Below are 7,701 nucleotides of genomic sequence, written 5' to 3'. Positions count from 1 at the left end.
AAACCTAATCCGGTAATAGGTGTGTGCACGCATGACATGTGCGGGCGCACATATTCTTTGGGGTGTGTGCCATCTATGGATGCACAAGTGCGAGATTTTATGCTTTGGGCTTGCTTGTGACCTACGTAAGCAACTCTTTTGAGAATTGCTGGAGAGGGGGCCCAAGGAAGAGCAACGTGTGCAAGTGGTTGCACATGACATGACTTTCAATCGTAATGGAAGTACGTACAAGTGGAAATCTAACTTCCAGGATTGAGGAACATAATCTATACCTCTTATTCTAAGGTAGTGTTGGGTTCATTAGAATGAAACGGAATGGAATAATCATTTCATCAAAATCTTCATTCCTATGTTTGGTTGATAAAAAAAAAAAAATAATAAAAAAATATATATATTACAAATGGAATTAACATTTACCATTTGAAGGGAATGGCTATTCCGTATGAGAGTTCAAGGAATAATCATTTCATTTCATTCCAATTTATTCCGATGAACCAACATTACTGTTAAAAGAGCATAGCTTGCACCTAAGTCTTACTGCTGCTAGCTGCATAGAGTCTTGCACCGACTTAAGTGCTCTTGTTATACACCCCAGCCAACAAGTGTGTTCACTGTGTTTGTGGTTGCAAACTGCGTGAGAGGTACTAGAGTATGTGCTCTTCTTCATCAAACCACTCTGGTTGACAATAACGTTACACTTATCATCTTTTATACAACATTTAGTATACCATTTTATAAAGCATAATCACAAATATTAAATATTAATTATTAATGAAATTCACGTGTGACTCAGTGATCATAATTGTGTCATATAAGACAGTATATCAAAAATAGTATAAAAAGATAATAAATGTAACATTATTGACCAAATAGAGAATAAGTTTCTTTTATTTCTCTTCCAACTGCCTCTTCATGTAATCACATCACATGCATTGATTCCATATAGAAAACTGTGTAAAAATGGGGTTCAGTTTGATGTTGTGTTGGAACACAGTAGTGGATTAAGTAAATTAATGAATAGTCTTCTAGAAGATCCACGGATCTTGGTTTCTGATTTTGGGGCCGAAATTATGTGCAACTCTCAATGGAGATTTTTTTTGGGTTAAAATGTACAAAATAGAATATCATTTTCTATCAATATAAAAAAAGTGAATAATATTATTACTAAATATTTTCTGCTAACATAGTTTAGTACAAAATATACATGTACAGTTGACAAAATTCTTTTGTTTATACTAACTCAAACAAAATAATAGCGAATGTTATATATATATATGTATACAACAATGCTTCATACACCCAGTGGGGGTGGCGCCCCCAGTGACGTGGCGCGCCCCCACTGGTCGGAAATCAAAAAAAAAAATAAAAAAGAAAAACTATTTTTTCTGGACCAACCCCCAGCTGACACCTCACTGGGTGTCACCCCCAGCTGGGGGTAGGAAGCATTTTTCTATATGTATATATGTTATACATTCCTATATAATAAAATAAGCATCTCAAGTTGTACTCCATACTTTTTTATAAGCATCTCAGGTTGACAGGAATAATCAACACTTAGCTCTATTTAGCCGAGATAAGGATATAGGCTGAAGAATGGTTGACAGAAATAATCAACATTTAGCTCTCTTCAGCCGAGATGAAGATCTAGGCTGAAAAATAGTTGGCAGGAATAACCAACACTTAGCTCTCTTCAGTCGAGATAAGATCTAGGCTGAAGAATGGTTGGCAGAAATAACCAACACTTAGCTCTCTTCAGCCGAGATAAGGATAAGGATCTATGCTGAAGAAGGTTGGCAAGAATAACCAACACTTAGCTCTCTTTAGCCGAGATAAGGATCTAGGCTGAAGAATGGTTGGCAGGAATAACCAACATTTTGTTTTCTTCAGCCGAGGTAAGGATCTACGCTGAAGAATGGTTGGCAGGAATAACCAACATTTTGTTCTCTTTAGCCGAGATAAGGATCTAGGCTGAAGAAAGTTGGTAAGAATACCAACATATTGCTCTCTTCAATCGAGATAAGGATCTAGGTTGAAGAGGGTTGGCAGGTATAACCAACACATGGTAAACAGATTACAAAGCTCCTCGACCGAGATGGCTATCCCGGCCATAAAAGTTTAAGACATGGCAATCGAGCAAAGAGTTCAGACATACAAATTAAAGTTGAAAGGCAATTACAAGCAGGGTATGAACCGAACAAAAAGATTGGAAAGTAGTAGATTTTCATTCCATTTGAAAAATGTGCATTACAAGAGGCGAGACTCAAGCCCGGTTACAAATTCTTTCAAAAAGTTAGCATCACAAGAAGAAAAAACATGATCAAGCAAAAAGGTTGTCCAAGTCTACATCCAGGTCAACCCGACCTTCGCCACTTGGTAGCCCAGTTCCAGCAGGTACGTCGGTCAAAGGCGGATCATCAATCGTGCTTGGCACCAGTGGCTCCACCCGAGTTGTCTGACTGGTTTGGAGATCGCGATCATTGCTAGCAGTCGGGGCATTGTTTGGATCAGGTGATCTTTCTTCCTCCTCCCTCTCTTGGAGAAGCTTCTGTTAGATGGCGTTGGCATAATCTGCCATATAACTTGGGATAAAATGAGGGGGAGGGTTCTGAAAGACCTCGGTTTCTGGGCCCAGACCAAGTTTCGATACAGCTACCTTCCAGCCGCATTTGAAAAAGATGTCTTTTGCAGCTTCACACTGCAAGACATACGTCGCCTCCCCCTCTTTGTAGCCACGGTCCTCAGCGTCTTCCGCGCTCTTTTTCAGCTCGGCTATTTCAGCATCTTTTTTCTTCTCGAGCTTGGCCAGCTCGCGCAGATAGCGGTCTTTCTTTTCGGCCAAGGCCTTCTGCTTGTCCGCTTTCGCCGAGTTGACCAGCTCGGTAAGTCGGGCGATTTCAGATTCCAGCTCGGTCGTTTTTTGCTTGGCTTCGTTCAGCTCGGCTGTCTTTGCGTTGGCATTTGCCACGGCCAGCCGCGTTGTCTTGCGCAGCTCCAGCACGCGCTTATGAGCAACGTGGTTCTTTTGTATGGCCTGCAAAAAGAAGAGGTAGAGATTATGATTAAAACCAAGCAAACTGATGTGTAAATTGGAAAAAAAAAAAAACAAAGGGAAAATTGGAAAAAAAAAACAAAGGGAGCACTTACCAGCACCATTGACTTAGTTGCCGAGTGGATGGCCTTGAGCTCAGTCAAGTGGTCGTGGTGCTCCATGTCAGCGGGCAGACACATGCTTTTGGTGAGGTTAAAGGCAAGCTTGTGGTCCTTATCTGCGACCACTGAGTCTGTTTTCGTGATAGCGCGGTTCTTATAAGTCATTCTTGGTGCCCATTCAGAAGGGCTAGCTCAGTCAGAATACACGGGCTCAGGGCTCATCATTGTAGTATCTGACAGTGCGGTATCCTCGTCGATCAAGTGTTGGGCCTCGGTCGAAATAGTACGTGCGCGCTTGCTTGGCCGAGATGATGAGGCTCGGGCTTTTGGAAGGGCCACCACAGCCTCGTGTGTTTGACCGGCTTGTGATGTCCCAGTTTAAACCCCGCCGGCTGGAGTTATTTCAGTGATTAGTGCTCGAACAGTGCGGCGCTTGGCTATTTCTTGTTCTTCGGTTAAGGGAATGAGGTTGATCTGTGGCAAGTTGGGGTTCGGTTCTGGTGATGTTTCCAAAGGAAAGTCAATTACCCTGACCTTCCTCCTTTCGCTGTACCGGTAGGTCGGCTCGAAGTTAAGAAGCTCGGCCCAACCTTGATGACGGTACTGAAGCGCAGCGTGGAGAGCGTCCTGGTTGGCGTATTGGTGTTGAGATTTTACTGGTTCGGGTCTACATAATCAAAAAGGCAACGGTTAGCACGGTGGAAAATTATAGCCTGGAATAGAAAAGAAAAATTGGACCGAGGTATTCTTACTAGCAGTCCCCTTATTCCAATTTATGTTATATCCCGGTATCTGGGCTTCTTGGTCTTCAAAATTCCCGAAACCTAGAAAAAATCGTCGTCATTTAAGTCTTTGTCCGGTGTATTTTTTATTTTCTCTCAGCTTCTTCTTACTCTTAAATAATACACCCAACCGTCATCATTTTGGCTAAGCGAGTATTGATGGAATAGCTCGGCCAACCCGAGGTTGAGACCGAGCCGACGGTTTAGCTCGGTGATACCATTTATTATTATATAAGTATTGGTGCTGAGTTGAGTTGGGCACAATCTCGTCTTCCTGAGGAACTCGCAAATTAGTGGCTGTATAGGGAATCGGAGACCGGCCTCAACAATTGATATTACGGTAAAAGGAACGAAGCCCCAGTTTTCCCCAGGGTGTGGTATCTAGTTCGGCTAAAGATAGATGGACATCGTCAGGAATATTGTAGTCCTTACAGAATTCGGCAATAGCCCCAGGTGAGTCTACCAGGAACTGGTATTTACCCATTTAACTTAAATTGTGTACAAGTTAAAGAGGTGGTCTAGCTCGGTGTTGAGATGACATTGAATATCTCGGTTGAGCGATGGTGCAAAGGCGTGCCTGGCCAACCTAGTCAAGTCTGCAAAGTGGAGATAAAAAGTGTTATGCCCAGATCACTAAACCAGGCTAAGAAAGAAGGCAAAATAAAAATAAACCGTAGCTCGATTAAATGGGTAGCAACCCATTCTTAGTTCGGACGTAACACAAGGAGTGACTCCAAGTTTTAGCTCGGTTATGGGGCGAGGTTTCCAGTTCGGTCGAATGCGCACCTATTGCAAACAGGTTCCTATCTCGGTCGTGGTGTTATTTTGGATCAAAAAGCATCACATTCAGATTGATTAAGAATCCAGTTAGAGTGTGATTGAGGACTTATCATATGGTTTTTGCGGACTAAGTGGTTCTTACCCATTTGTGTAAAAACCATATGAGTGTGTTTTGAAAAACATATGTATACTATACTGTATATTCCTATACTATATGAAATAAACAGAAAGAGAAAAGGATTGAGCCACTTACAGTTGTGAGATGAAAGGTTAAAGATCAAGACAATAAGGATGTCAGCGAGAACACGAGCTTTGTAGGTGCTATGGTTGAGAATGTGAAGACTCAGAAAGTGAGAGAGAGAAGATGAACAGTGGAGTATTGGTCCAAAAAGTAGGGTTTTTGTATAAAGCACTAAAATGGGCGGGACTGTTCAAAATTATCGAGGTACGAAGATGACTGTGACAGTTGTACTTGACTAGTGGGAGCAAGCCACGTGTCCATGGGAATATGTAACGATTCAAGCGTACTCAAGAGATGGAATGACGTGCAGAGCAATTGACAAGACGTTTCTGAACTGGGCAAATTGGTAGCCCGGTAGAACATGAGCTCGGCGGTATTATTTATTTTAGTTCTGTAAGCTTGAACATTTTAGCTCGGCTGGAGAGGATAATCCCAAATCACGCGCTGCAGATGGAATTAAGGGGCAATTGAGAGGGTAATTTGTGTGAAACTTAGGCTGAGCTAAGGCCGGGTAGAAAGTGGATCGAGCTATAGGCCTTGGTTATTCCGTGCATAGCTCGGTCCTTGATCCATTCAGTCCGGTCAGAGAGTTATGCCATTAGCTTGATCAAGGTTCTTTGGACTGAGGTATAGATGAAGATGAACCGAGCTAGAGCATGTCAAAGGTGTCACCGAGCAAGGTGAGCACGGTTGAAGTTAGTTTCAAGTAGCAGCGTTCCTTTTCCACTCATTCCGCATACTACATTCGGTAACGACAATACATACATTGTATCTGACATGTCGACACTTGTTTTTCAGATTCCATCAATACCAAGGACACCAACAGCAGTGGCAGCACCAGCACCAGCACCGGCAGCACCTCCTCTAGCGACAGAGAGGAGAGGTAGACAGGCCCCAGCACACATTTGAGATGAGCACCGAGGTTGAGATAGGGGTGCTTAGGGTCGGAGTTGCTCCTCGGGAGCCAATTTTGAGTGGCGATGATACTGAGACCAGTGACTCTGAGGAGGTAGTGAGCTAATGCTCTGAATCTGAGAGCGTGGATGATAATGCTAGCTTGGGGTTAGGGAGCGGAGATGACGCCGAGGCTGGCTATGAGGCAGGGAGCGGAGATGATGATATGGACTCTGACTTAGAGTCTGATTCTGATAGCGGTGCTAACGGAGACAGTGCACCTGAGTCCCCTCCGAAGAAGAGGACGAAGAATGCCTCTCGAACATGAGATGACTGACGCCGATTTTTGTACTTTTTTGCTTAGTTTCTTTTATTTTGGTAGTTCAGCACATGTATAGCTTTAGTTAGGCTTTTACTTTTGCTTTTGAAAACTCATACTCCCTTTTGTAAAAACTATGATCATGGGAAAACCGTGCGGTTTTATGAAAAGAGTTACTGTTTTTGCATCATGAGCACCACATTTGCATAGAACAAAAACGGATTGTATTGGAACGATGTTCTTAATCGGATAATGAGCCGACCAACGACCAAAACACAACTCAATAAGTAAAAAAAAAAAAAATGTAAAAATAACTAAACACAGCTATGTACACTTGTTAAAACCAAAGACTCAAAGCAAGACCTTAAAACACGAAGATCAAGACAAAACCAGACTGCCAAAAATGCCAGGCCCACAAGTGGATGGCAGGCCACAAAAAGTGGGCGGTCGGCCACTTGTGATGGATCCACCAGATGGCTGACAGCTATCCTCCACTCATAGCCCTATCTTCTACAAAAGGTATTTCTTCATGATTTATTCACTACAACCTCATTTTTGCTGCTGTTTCTTCCACAAATGGAGATATTTCTTGCCGAGAAGCTCACGGATTGGATAACCACTTCAGATGGCACGAAAAAAGTAAATTTCTGAGGTTTCAGCATAAACGCGCTTTTTCAATTGAGCCGTACTCCACTTTACTTTTCGTTTCTCCATGTCGCGGTCCGATGTTGGGACCCGGTTACGCATGTGTTTTGCTTCGGTGCACAGGAAATGTGCCCGGCTCTTAAAGAATTTTGAGCATTGATAGAAACCCAGCGTGATGAGGAAATCATGCTTCAGCCCCGTTTTGGCCATGTCCAGGCTTTGGAATGAATGTGTGGGCTCACTTTGCACAAAGCTTGATCTTTGGCCCATGACAGAGAGCTAGATATACCCAACTTGATTCATTGGTTTTCTAACATCGATGATAGAGATGACTGTAGACACCCTATTTTTGATCGCCCTTAAGACTTGGGCACCACTAATTGCTTGCTTGATGATGAAAGTTTTACAGTGCAAAGGTTTGATTTCTTCGGCAAGGAGAGCGTCAAATCCCAACCTTACACCCCATTTTGAACCAAGACTTTCGACCAAAATGATTTTTAGATCTTAAAACCCTCTCTTTCAAAATATTTTTGAAAACGTTCCTACGATGTTCTGAGGCTCGCATTTCGTTAAAAATTACGCTTTTCGGTAAACCGAGCAAGGACAATGTGGAATAAATGAAGGAGAGGTGAACTCTTTGAAAATAAATCTTTAAAAACATCTGGGTTAGAGGTTTGGAGTTGAAGAAAATTGGAGGAGAGGGAAGAAACCTAGTTGGGGAAGAAGTTGGGCATGAATCGTTAAGAGAGAGTCGAGCAGCCCTCGCTAAATCAAGCCTATCCTTTTGTACACTTGAATTTCAGCTATGAGGCCACCACCATTGGAAAGTGGACTTTTGGTGCTTCATTTTTCACTCAAGAATCTCCTCAAGTCGAGGCCAGATGAGGGAG

Source organism: Camellia sinensis, chromosome 7 (assembly GCF_055761805.1).
Source record: "Camellia sinensis isolate YWXY chromosome 7, ASM5576180v1, whole genome shotgun sequence".
NCBI classification, from domain to species: domain Eukaryota; kingdom Viridiplantae; phylum Streptophyta; class Magnoliopsida; order Ericales; family Theaceae; genus Camellia; species Camellia sinensis.
Note: the sequence above shows the minus strand (reverse complement) of the source record.